This window comes from Nomascus leucogenys, chromosome 14 (genome assembly GCF_006542625.1).
Source record: "Nomascus leucogenys isolate Asia chromosome 14, Asia_NLE_v1, whole genome shotgun sequence".
Taxonomy (NCBI): Eukaryota; Metazoa; Chordata; class Mammalia; order Primates; family Hylobatidae; genus Nomascus; species Nomascus leucogenys.
In genome coordinates this window covers 29,354,414-29,374,120 of record NC_044394.1, presented here as the reverse complement: position 1 = coordinate 29,374,120, position 19,707 = coordinate 29,354,414, and positions in this window count along the sequence as shown.

Here is a 19,707-nt window from a genome sequence, read left to right as displayed (position 1 = left end):
GAAGAAAAATTCATGCAGATACAGTTACTTGTGACAAAAAAAAAAAAGGGAAATGAATTGGAGAAAACAAATTATGAGAGGGATGGAAATAAAACCAGCACTTCGAAAACGGCAGAAGAACCCAAAGAAAGCGCCAATCAAAAGGGAGAAAGAATTGCAGCACCAAAAAAAAAAAAAAAAAAAAAAAAAAAAGGTGCAAACTGGGGCAAATGTATGTGTGTAAGGAGAGAGGGAAGGAGGAAAAGGAGGGAGGGAGAGAGGGAGGGATACCTGGACAGGGTCAAGCTGGAAGAACAAGCAGCGTAAGACAGGAGTCAGGGTGGGGGAATCCCAGAAAAATCTGTTTACAAAAAGACAGGCTTATGGAAATTCCAAGTGACTTTAGAGATTCAGATCCAAAATAGAAAAGGACCCAAATACACACATGTCTGTGTGTATTTTAACCAACTGCTGATGTTCTATCTAGACTAGAGGAAATTCTCCCCGGCCTTGAACAGACGCTGTGAGATTTTAGATTTCAAGAGACCTAAATTATCTTCCACGTAGCCTCTTACTGCGCCCCCGCGGCCCGCTTGCCCTAGGCCAAGCCCTCGGGCGCGGCTGGGACACAGCGGGAACTCGCGGTGCGCTGGGGCTGTCCCCTCGCAACTCCCTCGCATTGTCTGCCCGCCTCCCAGTGTCTCCGCTTCCCAGGCGCGCTCGGGTTATTGTTCTCTCTTCGCAGGCAGGGAGGAGGGTAGGACCGGACGGGGGAGGCAGCCGGGGGATGCGGGAGGCGGCGATCGGCTGCCACCCGAGCAGGGGCGCCCCGGTCCTTCGCGCTCCGCCGTCCCTCAGCTGAAGACCGTGTGCCCCGGAGTGGGTCTAACGCAACCCTGAGCTCGGGTTCTGCAGGGGACCGGGTCCCCTGCCCCTGCCTGCAGTCTCCAGCTCCTAGGAGGGAGCGGGGCGCGGGCCAGGGCGGGGAGCGGGAAGCCGGGCGGGCGTCCCGGTGCCGCGCAGTGGCTCCCGCGGGCTGCCTGGGCGCTTTCGGCTCGGGGGAGGGACGCTATGACGCACCCTGTCGGTATTAGAACACTTCACCTTCTATTTATAGACACTCCTCCAACCGCAGAACTAGCTCGCCCTCCCTCTCCTTGCCTTCATCGTGAACGAAAAATCCAACCTAGAATGGGAGATGCTAATACACAATGATCGGGAAGAATTCAATTTTGTGTATCCCTTTGTAATTCCAAGTATTAATTGCAGGTCTAATGATCTCTCTCTGGCCCAAGGAATTCCCCAATTTTCTAAAGCTTTAAAACCTACTCTACTTTATTTTACATCCCTTCTAAATATGTCAAATTCGTCTCTTGTGAGTTCATGAAATACTCGCCAAGAGTTTGCTCAGGCTGGATAAGACGTAAACCCATCGAATTCAGGGAAGGGATGTTTCTAGCTGGCTTTCTGTATCTGCGGAACCCTAGCAATTCTAAACGTAGAATTTATTCGGGAAGAGAGAGCAACTAAAGGAAAAATATTGCACATTTCAAATAAAAGCAAAGTTTGTCTTAGTGTTTTTTTTTTTTTAATTGTGGCTTTTGGATACTGACTTCGTGCTTTTAGCTGTACACTAACCGTGTAATTATAGGTGATTAAAAATAATTCTTACCTAGTCACGTTAACATTCGCAGTAATTAAAACGGGGAATTTTTTAACGGTAATTTATTTCTTATAATTTGGTTGGTCTGCTGCAGTCAGCACTGAAGAGGAAGCCTGATTATCTTTCATCTTGGTTTCTAGTCAGTTTCACTTTCTGAACTCCACATACTCCAGAGTCGACTGCCTTTTTGATTTATTAAGAAAAAGGATTGGATATACATATATAGATATAGGTTTGTTTTTAAAAGCCTAGCTAAACCATGGCTTGGTTACCATGCCAATTATTGTATAACCACAAAATTCAAGTAGAGTAGCATACAGCGTACTGTTCTTGCTAACAACTAGTCTATGAAGTGGGGGGTGTCTGTAAAAACAGCATTATTACATGGTTTTGCTGAGGAGAGTACTGTGCCCTAGCACTGTATGAGTACTTAAAGAACAACCACAATAGCAATTGTTACAGTGCATTATAAAACACCCATTTGATGGTAGGACCCTCATGAAAGACAATTTGGCAACTGCACTTACCCTTGGATCCAGTCATTTCATTTCTAGAAGTTTATGCTACAGATGCAGTACTTACATGTGAAGTCATTGGTTGTTGCAATGTGTGCACTAGCAAAAGGTTAGAAACAATATTAATGTCCCACAATCATGGTACATCTATATAATGAACTGTTATATGGCCTTGAAGAAGATTAAAACAATCCCTTTTTGTACTGATAGGGAAGTATCTCCAAGATATTGTTAAGTGAAAAAAGAAAGGTGCAGAAACAATATAAACTACTATGATTTACATTAGAAAAATAAGTATACATGGTATACATGAACTTGTATATATATTCAAATTATATATATGAAACCTGTAACAATGTTTGCCTTCTGGGAGGTAACTGAGAGGCTAGGATGGGAGAGAAAATTATTTTCCATGATCTATCCTTTTGTATCTTAGAATTGAGTATGTATCATCTATTAAAAATTTTTTTAACTAAAAATACCCTTAATTTTTTTTCTAAATTTGGGCACATATGGCAGGCAGATCTCTCTTTAATTTATAGGTGAGTTAATCTTTGGAGGGAAATCTTCAGTTTCCTCTTTTGCTTGTCTGTGGAGACCTGAGGGTACATACTAGACACTCAATATTTGTAGAAGTTCTGTTTTGGGATTATCATTTTAGAGAAGTTTACTGGGAAACAAACAAAGCTAATCTTTCATCCTTAGCATGATTTTTAAAAAATTTTTATGGGTACACAGTAGGTGTATATTTTGTGGAGTACATGAAATATTTTGATATAGGCATACAATACATATTTATCACATCAGGGTAAATAGGGTATACCTCAAGCACTTAACTTTCTTTTAGTTTATACTAAAAGAAACATTCCAATTATACTCTTATTTTTAAATGTGCAGTGAATTATTGTTGACTGTAATCACCCTGTTGTGCTATCAGATACCAGATCTTATTCATTCTAACTCTAGTTTTGTACCCATTAGCCATCCCCACTTCTGCCATCCCCGACTACCTTTCCCAGCCTCTGGTAACCATCATTCTACTCTCTATCTCCATGAGTTCAATTGTTTTAATTTTTAGCTCCCACAAATGAGTAAGAACATGTGAAGTTTGTCTTTCTTTGTCTGGCTTATTTCACTTAACATAATGTCTTCCAGTCCCATCCATGTTGTTGAAAATGACAGGATCTCATTCTTTTTTATGGCTGAATACTTCTCCATTGTGTATATGTACCACATTTTCTTTATCCATTCATCTGGTAATGGACATTCACGTTGCTTCCAAATTTTGGCTATTGTGAATAGTGCTGCAATAAACATGGGAGTGCAAATATCTCACTGAGATACTGATTTCCTTTATTTTGGGTATATATCTAGTAGTGGGATTGCTGGATCAGATGGTAGTTCTGTTTTTAGTTTTTTGAGGAACCTCCGTACTGTTCTTTCTCAGCACTCTCAACCTAGCTGGACCTAATCTATGAATCACCGTAGAAATCCTTTGCTCAAAGCTTGGTAGACCTGTGTTACCAGCATTTTAAAAAGCGTTCTGTTGTTCATATTTTTTCCTCTATTCTTGCGGCATGTAATGAATGGAAGTAATGGCAGAGTTGAAGGTCTACTGAGTATCTGTTATAAAATAATTATGTAAAAAAATTTATAACATCAATTTTATGTTACACCAGAGTGTAACTTAAAACAAAGATCTGTTTATCAGAATTCACATTTCCTATAATGGCTTTCTGTACTAGAGATCAAGTAGTTAGATTCCAAAATATTCCAGTGAGGTAATGTGTACACAGTGCTTCTGCCTGTTACAAAAGTGAAAAAGCACAGGCATCGAGATAGAAAAGGGGTTGTGCACTACAGGAGTCATGCCAGAAATAAGCCAAATGATTTGTTTTCAATTCCATTGTAGGTGTTTCTTACATGAGTTTATATAAGTTAGTGTTGTTACTCTTCAGTACAATAGGAAAGGGTGCAGGATTGATGCTGCCAGGGCGGTTTCCCTTCAGAGGACCCAGCATTAATGCCCTGTGATGAAGATTTTGATGAAGACAAAGAGGAAGAAGAGGAGGAGGGATATATTTGAATAAATGGAAATATTTTGAGTGTATCTGTATATGAGCTAATGTACACAGAGCACTTTACCAGAGCCTGGCAGATAAGAAGAGCTCAAAATAGATTTATTATTGGAATGGGGAGAGATTTACAATAGTCTCTTGGGTCACAAGTTGTGTTTAGGGTCATAGAGTAGGGCTGCTGCCTGCCCATATTCCACTTTCTTAAGAACCACAAAATTCCTGTGCAAACTTTCCACCAAAGTAGACCACTTTCATGATTTGTACTCTCTCTATGCACCAGCTATACTATTTATAGGGACCTTTCTTTTGGAAAGCTTTTAAAAACATTAATTCAGGCTACCTTTGCTCTCTACTTCAGTCTAGCTTTGCTCTAAGCAGTGATCATGGCTTTTAGGTGTCAGTGATATGTATATTATATATTTAATATATTATATGTGAGTATGCAATATTCATATATTAGAATAAAACATATTCTGTATATTAGAATAAGAAACGTTTGTAAGGCTGCTGAAAGTATCTCATGTAGCATGTCTACCCAGTTGGGATACGGGGAAGGCAAGATCACAACGTACTTGTCCTTGAGGATCCTGCAGATATGCTATAACCTGAAGAGGACTTTATAACATACTTGGCAGCTACTCCTCCCCTTCCACATCCTAGATTTGGTTAGGGGTGGCTGTCCTGAAGCTGGAAAAGCATGCCATGTACCTGCTGTTCGTGCTACAAGGAAGACACTTCCAGAGCAGAAAGCTTTTCCAGTCCTGGCCACACATGGTTAGGTCTGCTGTGTATCCATGTATGTCTGCGTATCTATATTCTAGTGCATTCCTGCGTTGGTGCTGGCCTCAGCTCAGACATAACCTTTCAGACAAATATATTCCAGTCAGCTACTTAAGAGCAACAAGATTAAATTCTGTGGGTGGTGAAGAAGTTGGGTGTTTTCCCGGAAGAGCCTCAGTTTCTGTAACCTGTCTGGCAAAACCTCAGGATGCAGAGACTGAGGCTGGGGAAAACCTTATCTTTTGGAATTGGCCTAAGATATATAGGCCTATATTATATCATGCACACAAAAGAGTATACTAAATGAAAGTGTACAGCTTAAAAAATAATCATAAATCGACACTTGTGTGTCTATCACCCAGCTTAAGAAATAGAACATTACTGGCCTCTTGGAAGCCACTGTGAGCCCATTTCTGAACACATTTGCCTCCCTGGCCCCGCCCTAGGAGCTATCATCCTGGATTTCATCTTTCTATGTAGTTTTACTGCCTACATATATATTACTGAATAACGTGGTGTTTAATTTTGTCTGCTTTTGAGCTATATATAGATAGAAGCTTTGGTGACTTGCTTTTTTCACTATCTTTTTAAGCCCCATCCAGTCCTTTCCTTCCTCTTCCCACTGCAAGCCTCCATAGTTCCCCTCTTGGATTCTTGTGTTTCTCTCCTGACCAGGCTCTCGGTTGTCAGATTGTTTCCTCCAGAATTCATTGTACAAACCACCACCAAATACTCACCTTAAAAAGCAGTGTTGAATTAAAAATCATTTTCTAGAAGCACATGCAGTATTATGAGAAATGATTACCATATATTGTTACATTTACAAATTTTGTACAAATATATTTCAAATCACTTATGAACCAAAATTCTAAAAGTGACTCTCTCCGAACGGTAAGATTATAGATAGTTTAATTATTTTATTGGGATTTTCTATATTTTCCAAGGTTTCAATGGATTATATAAAGCCTTGGCAGCAAGGTACAGCAGCTCTTTCCTGCTTTCATTTTCCAACCTCCCAGGGGTTTCTGGGGCATGACCTATGGGTAGATGGGAGTGTTGAAGCCAAGATCACGACTCAGATCCCGCTTTCTCAGAGATACATTTGTATCTAGAGCCCCTGGCTTTCTTTCCTACCCTCAGTCCACAGCATCATTATCTTGTCTGCAGCTAGGTAGCCTGGCTCTTCATTTATTCTTCCAGACATGGCTAGCATTACAGATCCCTTGCAGTTGTACAAGGCCTCACACTCAGAAGGGCCCAGGTTTGTTTTAATACTCTGCTGTGCTGTCTTGAAAGTCTTTATTTTACTTTTGAACCTATGATTTGTAGGTGATGTCTGCTGGGAAAATGGCGCACGAGCAGAGGAGATATTCATCAGCTGTACATCTGCTGTTCCTTGCTGCCCCACAAGCCCAGAATTCTGGTTGTCTTACAAGGTTTGGAGGTTCAGTGACATGTGTGTTTCATCTTTGATTGGTAAGTGGGGGTGCTGACAGCCCTGAGAGGTCACATTTTCCATTCAAACCAGAACTTGTTTTGAATGCGGAAAAAAAGGCAATGGCATTCCAAAAAATGTGAATGACCAGGGAAATGGATCATGTATCTTTTCTTACTTGTTATATTTCCCTGTATTAGCTAATCACATATGCTGAACATGAAGACATAGAAGAAATGGGAAATATTGGGCACTGTATAGTTCTTTTTCCTTTCAGCCGTTCCTTGCTCATCACTAAGCTGAAGACGGAGTGTTGGTAGAATGCTTACATGTCAAGGAATAAAAACAATTGAGCTGGTTTTGCAGTGTTTCCAATATTCTGGTAAGAACAAAATGCATATGCATGTACAAACTATGAAATATGAACTGGATAATTTCAGTGATTCCACATATAAAGTGAATGCTCTTCTATTTGCACTTAAAACTGGTAGTGCACAATATAAAAATGAACAATAAAAGTCAAGCTAATACATTAAATTTCCCATTTTTTTAACTTAGAATGACATTAAATAAATGAAAAAAACCCACACCACAAGTTCAGAGACACACTACAGAAGAAAGGGAACATCTTTATATTCTAGTACTTTAACAGCCCTTTTTTATTTCCAAGCTCCACGAATTATGTAGCTGGTCCTGCTTCCAAATCTGTCACTTCTGTTGCATTGTAACTTATGAAAACCCATGCTTCTTCTTTAAAACTATTATCTCTGCTGTGAGTTCTTAAAGTTCATTTTGAAAACTATAAATCAAGAATCGATTCTTTTCTTTGTTTCTAAATCTCTGCTGTGCTACCTCTGTACCCCAAGAAAACAGACAGGAGTATAGGAAATGCAGGAAAGCCACACTGGTTAATACCTCAAAACACTACCCCCCTATATTAAAAACAAAAACAGAACAAAATCTAGCAGCTGTAAATTCCTTGAAGGCAAGGACTTTTTTGTCTTCCTCCTGGGTTTACCACAGTGCTTTCCTTGTTTCTTGTAATAAGGACCTAATAGCTGTTTGTCTCTTTCCTCAACAAGTGTTTGTTCAATTAATTTGTTTTGTTTTGTTTTGTTTTGTTTTTTGAGACGGAGTCTTGCTCTATAGCCCAGGCTGGAGTGCAGTGGCGCAATCCTGGCTCACTGCAACCTCTACCTCCCAGGTTCAAGCAATTCTTCTGCCTCAGCTTCCTGTAGCTGGGATTACAGGAATCTGCCACCAACCAACCCCGGCGAATTTTTCTTTTCTCTTTTTTTTTAAGAGACAGAGTCTTGTTCTGTTGCCCAGGCTGAAGTGCAGTGGCATGATCTTGGCTCACTGCAAGCTCTGCCTCCCGGGTTCACACCATTCTCCTGCCTCAGCGTCCCGAGTAGAGGGACTACAGGCGCCCGCCACCACACTCGGCTAATTTTTTGTATCTTTAGTAGAGACGGGGTTTCACCGTGTTAACCAGGATGGTCTTGATCTCCTGACCTCGTGATCCACCCGCCTCAGCCTTCCAAAGTGCTAGGATTACAGGCGTGAGCCACCACGCCTGGCCATTTTTTTGGTATTTTTAGTAGAGATGGGGTTTCACCATGTTAGCCAGGCTGGTTTCGAACTCCTGACCTCAAGTGATCCGCCTGCCTCGTGCTCCCAAAGTGCTGGGATTATAGGCGTAAGCCACTGTGACTGGCCTGTTCAATTACATTTAAAACACTCTTCATTGTGCTTTTACAGTTCTCAACCACCACCAGAGGGTCCTTATTGTCTTATCCCAAAAATTGAAACTCTTAACCAGGCATCTAATGCTCTATAATCTGGACTCAGTCTACTTTTCCAAATACGTCTCCCAAGGCTCCCTGGAACTCAGTAAGTAATTATTGAGCAAATATGGAATGACTGATCAACAGCTCCTAGGAGTTACAGAAACTGCAGTCGGATAAATCATTAGACCTTTTAGGGTCAAGTTTATGAAACAGATGCAAGCTAACATTAAGGCCCCAGTATTGGGAGCTAGTGGTGAGTGTTACAGACCCTAGGCGAGAATAGTAAGAAATGCGATCCCGAGAACAGTCATCCCCGCAGGATCATATTCTGGCTTCCGCAAGATTCAGGGACCCAAAGCTTGCTGGAGAATTGCCTGCAGCTGCTGCTAGTCCACCAGGAAAGGATGTGAGCAGCTGGGCCTCACAACAGGGGCCTTCCTGTAGAGCTCCCTACCTGAGCTCAGGCAAGCTCCTGCATGTGAGAGTTTGAGGGCCATGAAATCCTAGCCGTTACTAAGGGTCAGAATTTAGTATACTGGTAATAGCCCTTAAGAAAAGCTTCGGGCAGAGACTGGCTTTTAAAGCAGCATAATTCCAACAGGCGTTATTCTGAGCGTATCTTTGTGGGAAACGATTTTGTTTTTAACATGCCTACTGGAGGACTCATAACCTAACAGGGATGGGAGAAACTTCAAGAACCATCTCATCCATTCCCCTGTCTTTAGCTAGAAAACCCTTAAATTTTTTTTTCAGAAAGCTACCCATGTATCCCCAGCCTTTTGGTAACTCCATTTGTTCATCAATCCTGATTTCAGGGAGCTATTTCTGATATTTAACTAAACTTCTTTGGCTAACTCTCTTTTTTCATCTCGTGCTTCTCAATTCTAAATGGCCCTTGTGCCTACTGCTTGCTTATTGACACAAAGTTGATATTACAATCACTGTTATTGTTTTATCCTTATGGTTATTATTAGAACTGATAGCACATTAAGAGGTGTACAAAGATATATAAGCAAATATATGTTTAGATCAGTCTTACAACTTTTAAAAATCCAGGACTGTTTGGGTGTTTTTTTTTTTGAGATGGAGTCTCGCTCTGTTGCCTAGGCTGGAGTGCAGTGGCACGATCTCAGCTCACTGCAAGCTCCACCTCCCGGGTTCACATCATTCTCCTGCCTCAGCCTCCCGAGTAGCTGGGACTACAGGTGCCCACCACCAAGCCCAGCTAATTTTGTTTTTGTATTTTTAGTAGAGACGGGGTTTCACCGTGTTAACCAGGATGGTCTCGATCCCCTGACCTCATGACCAGGTGATCCACCTGCCTCGGCCTCCCAAAGTGCTGGGATTACAGGCATGAGCCACTGCACCCAGCCAATTTTTGTATTTTTAATGCAGACAGGGTTTCACCATGTTGGCCACGCTGGTCTCAAACTCCTGACCTCAAGTGATCTGCCCACCTCGGCCTCCCAAAGTGCTAGGATTATAGGCGTGAGCCACCACACCTGGTCTGTTTGTATGTTTTTAACTTAGAAATGGGGACGTGAGCAGATACGAGTAGCAGAGTAGCAGGATTGTTTTCTATATCTCGGACTGTGGCCCACTCCTCAACAGCCATCACTCACCCTGCACCCAGCCTTGGAAGAAAACATATAATCGATAAATGTCTTTTAAACAAGCAAAAGGGGAGCAGGAAGATGATGGTGGATGCTATGAGGGTAGAAACCATGGAGGCCTGGGGACTGCATGAAAATCTGCCTCAACGTCATGTGAGAACTGGAAGAAAATATTTGTCAGAAATGAATTGTAACAATACCTACCCTACTCTTCCCTCAAAGTGTCCCAGCTAAAAGCAGAAATGAAAAACAAAGAGACGTACCCTATAAGGAAAGACATTCAAAGGCCTGGGGCTTACCTGATCTTGTTCTGTTTACCTTTTTTAAAAAATTCATAAAACATTTAAAAAAATGTATCCATGTTGCAAAATGTACACTTAGTGCATTACTTCCAACAGCTGCATGTTGTTCCATGGCATCCATTACCTCGTACTTACCCATTGTGCTGGTGATGTATATGCTAAGGTTGCCTTCAATATCTGGCTAGCTCAAGCACTGCTGTGATGAACACCTCAACTGTGGTCACTTATGGACTTGTGCAAGAGCTTCTTAGGGGTGCACATTCCCAGGAGTGGAACTGCTGGGTCATCGGGAAAAATACATTCTACTACATTCTATATTTCATTAAGTATTGTTAGTTAATGCTCCAAAATGATTGTACCAGGACTTAACTCCCAATAATAAAGCAGGAGGATTCAAATTTCTTCCTATCCTAGGCAACACTTGCTATTACTCAACTTTCACATCTTTGCCTATTTAATAGATGTAAGTAAGTGTTTTGGTGTTTTAATGTACAGTTACCTGATTATAAGTGAGGTTGGATATCTCTTCATCTATTTGTTAGTCTCTCAAGGTTCCCTTCTATAAATCTGCCTGTTCATATCCTTTGGCTATTTTTCTATTGCATTTCTTTGTTTTCTCAGTTATTTGTAGGAATTCTTATTACTGTATATTCTAGATATTAATCTTTTGTTGGCTTCAGACTTTGAAAATACTTTCCAATCTATCAACTTTCTCTAAACTTGTCTATGATGTTTTTTGTCGAACAGAACAGTTTAAAATTTTGATGTCATCAAGTTCATCTTTTTTTGATTTTATAGTTTATGCTTTGAGTCTTGTTTAAATGCTTTTCTTCTTTTTTCTACCCTAAGATTACAAAGCTATTCTACTATTTTTAATTTCTATTAGTTTTACCTTTTACTTATAGGTTTTTTTTTTTTGTGGTTGTTATTAATGTTAACGTAGAGCTCACCTTTGCATATGGTATGAGATAGTGGTTTAATTTTATATTTTTCTCATGGTGAACCAACTTCCCCGACATTATCTATGAAACTAAATCTCTGTGTTAGATTGGATTATTGTTCCCAATCCTTCTTGTGCTCCTGGCTCTACAATTATACACCTGTGCCCCTTGGCATGAAGTTTTGCACTACCTTCCACTATTGATGTTCAACTTGGCCATATGACTTGTTTGGCCAATGGAATGTTGGTGGATATGATGAGAGGACAGGTGTTAAATGTATTTGAATGATTTGGCTTGACCTCTTGAGCTTCTGGCAGTGCCAGAAGGAGACATGTGGTGAAGACTTGAACCTGACCTGCATCCTGGAGCCAAGTCCAGCTGAATTCAGCTGAACCCAGCCAAGTCTTAAGGAGCCCAGATGAGATGAGCTGAATCTCAGTTCATATATAGACCCATAAGGGAGAAAAATAAATGACTACCATAAGCCACTGATAAGTTGGGATTATCTGTTATATAATATTATTATTGCAGCAAGCAATAGCTGACTAACTCAACATGATTTCCTCATGGATTTGTGGTGTTACCATGATCACATATCAGATTCTCTTACGTAAATGAGTTGTTTCTGAGTCCTCTATTCTGTTTCATGGTTCTGTATGTCTGCTACTATCAAAAATGACCAACTTATAAAGAAATTTAGTCTTCCATGTGCATTTTAGAATATGTTTAAATTCCCCAAATCTTGCTACAAGTTTGGTTTGCATTGAATTTATAAACACATTTAGAGATAACTGAGATCTTAATAATGTTACATCATCTTATCCATAAATATTATATATACCTTTATTTGGGTTTCCTTTGAATTCCTTCAATAAATTTAAATATGTTAATTCCTGGATACTTTATAGTTTTGTTGCTTTTATAAATAGTATCTTATTTTCTAGTTTGTTAGTGTAAGTGTGAATGAATATTTTCAGTTTCCATGAATTGATTTTCTTTTTCTTTTTTTCTTTTTTTTTGCAACCAAGTCTCACTTTGTTGCCGAGCCTGGAGTGCAGTGGCGTGATCTCGGCTCACTGCAACCTCCACCTCTGATCCTTCAAGCGATTCTCGTGCCTCAGCCTCCTGAGTAGCTGGGACTCAGGCATGCACAACCACACCGGGCTAATTTTTGTATTTTTAGTAGACACAGGGTTTTTCATCATGTTGGCCAGGCTGTCCTCTAACTCCTGACCTCAGATGATCCACCTGCCTTAGCCTCCCAAAGTGTTGCCACCATGCAGGGCCATGAATTGATTTTCTATTTGGAAATCTTATTATATCAGTTGGGATTAGATTTGGCTATAAGTAATGCAAACACACAAACACAAACTAAAATAAAAGTGTCATGATGAGACAGAAGTTTATTCAAGAAATTCAAGAAGATTGGTGAGTAGATACCTCAGGGCTGGTACTGCTATAGCAGGTGTCTTCTGTCTTGTTGCTCTGCCATGTGTGGCTTCCCTATCCAAGGTCAGCTTATGATCTAAGATGACTGCTAACACTACAGCCATTATGTCTGCATTCCAGATGACAGGAAAGAGGATGAAGGCACACTTTCTCCCTTTAAGGATGTATGCACTCCTTCTGCTTAGAACCTGTTGCCTGGGACATGACAATACTTAGCTGCAAGGGAGGCTGGCAAATGTTTTTATTCTGGTTGGCCCTGTGCCCTGCTAAAAAACCTAGTATTATTGAAGAAGGGGAGAACAACATCTCTGTCACCTTGCTGAACGCTTATTATTTCTAATAGCTTGCTGTTTCTATTGGATGTTTTATGTGGTTGATCATATTACTGCAAACAATCCAAATTTTGTTTCCTTCCTTCTAATTCTTCTATTTAATTTCCTCCTCCTTTAAAAAATATCATTGTGTTAGCCAGAACTTTCAGCGTCATATTAAATAGTAGAGGCAACATTATCTTGATCTCAAACTTATGTGGAATGTGTTTAAAGTTAATCCATTAAGTAATGTACTTGCTGTACATTTTGGTCCTTTGTAAGATTAAGTAAATTTCCTTCTATTCCTAATCTTATAAAAGTTTTTATCATTAATAAGTGATATACTCTCTCAAATGCTTTTTCTTAGTCTTTTGAGATGGATTATATTGATAGACTTTCTGATGTTAAATCATACTTGAATTTCTGGAGTAAATTCTACCTAATTTATTATGTTTTCATGATAGAGGACTAAATAGGTGGCTAGTCAGATAAGTGCATTCTAAAGACAGGGAAATACATTTTAAGGTTTCTTCTAGCTCACTGTAATAAGCATGTTGGATTTAGTTTGCTAGTATTTTACCTATAATTTTTGCGTCTATATTCGTAAGTGAAATGGGCCTATTCTTTTCTTGATCTGTTCTTTTTTCAGATTGAGAATCTAATTTGGCTGTGTAGGTTTTAAAAAAATTTTTTCCCTCTACTTTCTCTTGCTCACAATGGCCTTTTTCTTCATTTGTTTTGTAATTTGGATTGTGAGCTCATGTTTGCCTAGGCTTTATATGTAGAAATTCTATGAGGTCTGGGTGGAATCCTTTATCCTCGATGGAGGATTTGCTTTTGCTTCCTGATCTATGTGGGTAGTATATGTTCAAACCTGTTTAAAAGGAGCTTGGCTCATGCCTGTAATCCCAGCGCTTTGGGAGGCCGAGGCGGGTGGATCACGAGGTCAGGAGATCAAGACCATCCTGGCTAACACAGTGAAACCCCGTCTGTACTAAAAATGCAAAAAAAATTAGCCAGGCGTGGTGGCAGGCACCTGTAGTCCCAGCTACTCGGGGGGCTGAGGCAGGAGAATGGCCTGAACCCGGGAGATGGAGCTTGCAGTGAGCCGAGATCTCATCACTGCACTCCTGCCTGAGCGACAGAGCAAGACTGATCAGCTACAATCATAAATATATAAATAACAACAAAAAGGAAATCTTTTATTATGACATACTGTTTGTTTTTCAGATTTTAAAAAAGACATCCAACTCATAATCACAACAGATTAGAAAGTAGAGATAAGCAAGAGGAAAACTAGATAGAAATGAACCAAATTCTGCTTATCGCTGACAAACACACTTAAAGCCTCCCTACACGTTTCCTCAGGTTCCTGTTTTAATGTTGCATGTGTGTACTTTTGAGCCTCTCAAATAGATTGTAAGCCATTTGAGACACCAAAAATCTCATGTAGTACTTTATCTTTTAAATAACTATCACAGCCTTAGTACATCACTATTACACTACTAGTACATCACTACTACATCACTAGTATACTACCAGTACATCACTAGTACATCTCACTGTTTGGAAGAAAAATGACAATAACACTATAGTTGTTGAAATTAATACATTGAAATTTGCATTTTGAAATGTTCCTACATAGAAAAAATTCTGTATCTGTGTATTTTGAGATCATAAACTAGTAAGCTTCTCACATATTACAATTCATATACAACATCAATTACAGTGATTTTTTTTCAGGCATATATGATTTTTATTTGACTTGCCCATACTTCTTAGTGCTGTAGTTATGAGGTATGCTCATGTCATTTATAGAAGACTATTGGCCAGCTTCATCCCCTTTTTTAGGGATCACTCCTTCCCTGCAAAGCCTGTGTGCAAGCAGTGTAGAAGGGGAAGTGAGCACAAAAATGAGAGGTAGAAAATATAGGCCGGGCGCTGTGGCTCATGCCTGTAATCCCAGCACTTTGGGAGGCCGAGGCGGGCGGATCACAAGGTCAGGAGTTCGAGACCAGCCTGACCAACATGGTGAGACTCCATCTCTACTAAAAATACAAAAATTAGCTGGGCGTGGTGGCGCGTGCCTGTAATCCCAGCTACTCAGGAGACTGAGGCAGGAGAACCACTTGAACCTGGGAGGCAGAGGTTGCAGTGAGCCGAGATCGTGCCACTGTACTACAGCCTGGGTGACAGAGCGAGACTCCGTCTCAAAAAAAAAAAAAAAAAGAGGAGAAAGGAAATAGAAATAGATACATATAAGAAAGGAAGAGGAGGAAAGGAAGAAATAAACAGGGGTTCTCAAATTTTCAAAACGAAGGAATAAACAAGGGTTCTCAAATCAAATATTTATTTTAGTGTTTTAATATTTTAAAATGTTAATATTTATTCAAGTCACCTGGGATATTTGTTTAAAGAGCAGATGTCCAGGTAGAGCCTACAGAGATGATAATAGGTTTCGGCAGATCCAGGAATTTGGGTGTGTCTTCCCTTTAAGAAACAGTGGAATAAGGAGTGCACAAAATTAGACGGCACACGGTAGGGCCTGGAGGCATGCCAGTAACAACTGACACAGGGGCAGCTTCTGCCACAAGATGCTAACCCTAGGTATTTACAGATCCTCTGAAAGATACTAGTGAATGTCTACTCAACTACATACTACGTACTACATTCTAGTGTACAAAGAAGATTCAAAATCTTCAGGGTTATTCATATGTAAAATAATACTCTCATCAATTACAGTCACCTGAGTCATGAAATGACCTCACAGTGGAGAAAATAAGAAAGGGGCTTCCAAAATGTATCATTAGCACATTCTTTTTTTTTTTTTGAGATGGAGTCTCCCTCTGTTGCCCAGGCTTGAGTGCGGTGGCACGATCTTGGCTCACTGCAACCTCCGCCTCCTGGGTTCAAGCGATTCTCCTACCTCAGCCTCCCGGAGTAGCTGGGACTACAGGTGTGCGCCACCAGGCCCAGCTAATTTTTTTTCTTTTTGTATTTTTAGTAGAGATGAGGGTTCACCATGTTGGCCAGGCTGGTCTCGAACTCTTGATCTCAGGTGATCTGCCCGCCTCGGCCTCCCAAAGTGTTGGGATTACAGGCATGAGCCACTGGACCCAGCCAGCACATTCTTAAATGTAGTTCAATAACCCACTTTGGAAAAGAAGTGAATTTTTCCCACACAAGGGATCTAATTTGTTTCACTTACTACAGGGTGACCTGGCTAAGGGAACACTGTCCACTTTTTGCAAATCATGTCTTGGGATGAGGAAACTGGCCTTCCTGCACTGTGTAATTCCAAAGGAGTTTCAACACACTGAGAGGCAACACATACACAAGCTGTGTGCTACAAGAAGTTTGTGGCACAGCTCATTTTTGTAAGTGGACTCAGGACTACTGAAAGAAATCATGGAGTAGGGCTAAAATCAGAAAGGGAAGAGAAAAGAAGTGTCAGGCTGTATGTCTTAACAGGCCCAGGGGAAGGATCTGTATCCTAAAATGACAATAATCAAGGAAGGTCCCAATATGACCAAAGTAAACCTTTGTGTTCACTTAGTATCTCTCTTCTGAATTCCAGAACACTGTAGGTTTCAATTTCATATATATATTTGAAATATATATACATATATATATATATATACACACACGTACGTAAAGATTTCACTCACTTCAAGACTCCAAAGCTAAATTATTCCTAGGTCTCTCCAGATGACTCCTTTGTGGAAAGGGGATGTCGGGTATTCTAAGTGAATTTGAATAGAGATACAATGTCTAATTTGCCTTTCCTTAGTTTCTTCACAGAAGCAATTGTCTTTTAAGTCTCAAACAACGTGCAGAAATGCACCTGTGGGGAAGAAGGTGGGTTCTTGCCAGTATATTTGCTTTAGTGAACATCTCCATTCAGGTTTATTGGTGGTTACAGTACTTTCAAGTACGAGGGTGTGGAAAGGGTTAAGGTCTGTAAAATGATTGCTGGACAGTAGCGAAGAAACAGAAAAGCCATAGCTCCTGGGAATCAGCAGGGAGGAGAAGATCTAGTAGTGGGTGCTGCGGAGCACCGCCGTCAGGGTTCAAGGTGAGCCAGTGGGAGGAAGAGCGGTGCGGGAGGGAGGGTTGGAGGAAGCTGAGGTATCGACACGCATTTACAGCTTCGCTCATACCAGGTTAAGAAGTGCCTTTTCCAGAAACTCAGTAAAGAAACAGGACTATTCAGGAGCTGTTTCGACCTGCCCACGCCCTACCCTGACTTTCCCAGAAAACAGGCAAGTAAGCAAGGGGCAAATGTCACGGCCAAGCCTCCCGCTTACGGCTTCCAGCCTCCTCAGATCCCAGCACACAGCCCCGCCAGACTTCCCCCAGAGCGGTATCCAAGAGTGGGCACTGTGTGATCTGATTCACTCCAAATCTGGCTGTCCCCCGGGAGTGGGGTTTGGCCGCAGGGGCTCCCCGGCAGCGCCAGGCAGAGGCTGAGCAGCAGCAGCCGCCTGCACGCAGAGTAAGGAGCCAGCCTCTGCCGCCGCCTCCTCCTGCCGGATCAGAGTAGGCGGCACAGCCAGTCCCTATCACTGTCACGCAGCCAGCAGCGGGCCCCCGCCCCCCCGCGCGGCCCCGGCCCTCACACTGTTATTTGCGTGACTGACCCGAGCCGCGCGGGAGGGGAGGGCGGGCCCGGAGAGGCGCTGGTGGAGAGGGGGAGGCCGGGCCCGCCCGCTCCTTCCCTTCTGGCCGGCTGCGGAAGCCCTCTCCTTCCCATTGGCCACACGCTCACGTCCATCACTCCCGCGAGGCGCTCGGATTGGCAGAAGGCGCACTTCTGGAGCGAGGAGTGCCGAGTGCCTCCGCGGGTCTCCGGCGCCTCCTCCTTCCCTCCACCCCGCACTTGAACGTCCACCCACCTCTCCCCACCCCCCACTCCACTGCCCCCGCCCCGCTCGCGGCAGTGTCCTTAGAAGACTCATTGGGCCAGAGGTGCAGCCAGCCGCTTAACGAGCCGCGCCGCCATAGGCCGAGGCCCACGCCCGTCGGAACGACGGGCCTCGCCATTGGGTAGCTCCGCTCCGCCCCCTCAGCTCCTCACCCTCCCGTCGCCGCCTCCCAGCCCAGCTCTCCGTCGGCCCCTTTACCCCGCCCTTCCCCGCCGCATCTCCCCTGTCCAGCTGGGCGGGGATTGCTGTAAGACTCTGTAAAGTCTGTGAGTCACTGCACAACCCATCAATCCAATTAAATGTCTTGAGCGAGCCGAGCAGGCGGTGCTGCCGCCCGCCGCCGCTCGCCCCGCCGCGGCCGCCCCTGCTCCTGCTTGCAGCGCCTCTCTGATCCATGGCTGGCTGTCTGTACTTGTTACGGTGTAACATCCTCCTCCTCCTTCTCCTCCTCCTCCTCCTCCTCGGGAGCCGCTGCAACTTCCCCTCAGCCAGCCTTCTCCTCTGCCTGGGGACTGCAAAGGCATGGGATAGACCCAGAACCGCTTCCCTCTGTCTCCCCTCCAGCCCTCGCTCAATTTTCCCCCCTTTAAATTAAAGTCTGTTCCTCGCTCCTCGTCGTTTTAGAGATTTATTGGTCGGTCTATTATTTCCCCTGATTTTATTTTCCCTCTCTGGGGCAGACATCGTAGGGGCCGGTGGGTTTATTTTAGGGAGGGGGCGCTCCATCACCCCACCCCTCCGTTTCTCCTTCTCCCTTTTCGGCCGTGACTTGATTTCCCCGCTCCTCTGCGCTCCCACCCCTCGAACTCACCGTCCTGTACTCGAGTGACGCACAGACACCCCCCGCCCACAGCCCAGACGTCCCCTCCCTCGCTGCCACCCCGACCCGTCTCGGAGCTGGACCGGGTGCCGACTTCTTCGCAGAAGGGTGAGTGCTGTGCTGGGTTGGGTGGGGAGGATCTGAAAAAATGTGGTGGCCGGTCCACTGTTGGGGAGGGCAGGGATCAGGTTGTGGGCTGCAGGTTCCCGGTCCGGCGTGGATTTAAGGTGGCGACTCCCTCCTTTCCTCCCTCCCTTGCTCTCGCTTCCCCCGCCCCTCAGCTCCTTATTCACCAGCCTTGCTGTATATCTAGGTATTGCCAGACTTCCACCATCGGGGCATTATAACGCTTATAAAACATTTGGTAATGGCATGCTTTCTGTCTTTAGGATGCTTAGAGGGCAGTAATAGCCACCAATCTGATCTAATAGATTCTATCACCTGCAAAAAGTGTAAAAGGGACGATGGGTACGTTTTCTTCCAATTCAAAGTTAAACTTTTATTCAATAAAGGCAAGGCAGAAAGGTATTTTTAATTTGAATGCGTGGCGATAGAGCAGCGATAAAGCAGAGAAAGACAGATTGTCTAGTGGCATTGCTTAGTGTTTTTATTTGAAAATAGTTTTATGGGTTCCCTATTGAAAAAATATCAAGTCCTTATCAAAGGTTATGAAGTCTTTGAACCTGTTGGAGGAAAGCAAGGTAAGGTGGAAATCCAGCTTGACACTTCATCTTTAGTTCATCTCTGTTCCAGGGAGGCATTACAACACAGAGTTTTAAATTTCTCAGTCACTGGACACAGTGGAGCATGTTAAGGATATGAGATAAATATGGATTATTTCTCTTTTGATATCCATCTTTTGTGTACTTGATTGCTTGTGCAGCGATGTCATACTACAGAATTTTGTAAAATTTTAATTTGGTTTCTTGGCTGTCCATAGCTCAGAAGTACAAATACCTGTCCATATATGCTTTATGAGGATGTTGCCATATGCATCTTTCATATTTTGTTTGAAGTAAAAGTAAAAATTATGAGAAATAGTTGCTCAGAGTTGGCTTCTGAGGTTGCTTTTTAGAATTCAGCTGTTTTAAAATGGTATCACTCTT